Source organism: Apis dorsata, unplaced genomic scaffold, assembly GCF_000469605.1.
Source record: "Apis dorsata unplaced genomic scaffold, Apis dorsata 1.3 scaffold_538, whole genome shotgun sequence".
NCBI lineage: Eukaryota > Metazoa > Arthropoda > Insecta > Hymenoptera > Apidae > Apis > Apis dorsata.
In genome coordinates this window covers 158,803-159,041 of record NW_006263759.1, presented here as the reverse complement: position 1 = coordinate 159,041, position 239 = coordinate 158,803, and the positions used below count along the sequence as shown (strand labels likewise).

The following is a 239-nucleotide window of genomic DNA, read 5'->3' as shown; positions in this document are numbered from 1 at the left end:
GTCTGGGACTAATCGGCTGGGTGCCCAACCGTCGAGCCCCGCCTCTCCTCTCCTCTCGTTGAGGAAGGAGCTGCGAATCTCGTCATACGCGATATCACAGAGAGATCACGGCGAGGAAAGGATCTCTCTTGTGATTAATAGTAACCAGTGATTGCCCACAGTAGAAAACGAAGTACTCCGTTGAAGGAGTGTTTACCCCGCTCTCCTGTCCACCATACTGATTCCAATAGCCGGGGGAC

The 239-nt window shown here is 53.6% G+C and overlaps 1 protein-coding gene and 1 long non-coding RNA gene across 22 annotated transcripts in view; both read right to left on the bottom strand.

Moving 5' to 3' along the window:
* The window catches only part of LOC102679918 (protein daughterless), an 88,586-nt gene that overhangs the window by 19,730 nt on the left and 68,617 nt on the right, over nucleotides 1–239 (bottom strand). The window contains exon 1 of one of the 21 annotated variants that reach the window (XM_031512980.1): nucleotides 197–221. The exons of 19 other annotated variants lie outside the window; for them this stretch is intronic. The gene's annotated coding sequence lies outside the window, so the exon portion shown is untranslated. Of the gene's footprint in view, nucleotides 1–196; nucleotides 222–239 lie in introns of those variants that run through there. One more of the 21 variants, XM_031512968.1, reaches the window with a different exon arrangement.
* The window catches only part of LOC102679842, a 2,809-nt gene that overhangs the window by 1,365 nt on the left and 1,205 nt on the right, over nucleotides 1–239 (bottom strand). The gene's annotated exons all lie outside the window — the stretch shown is intronic.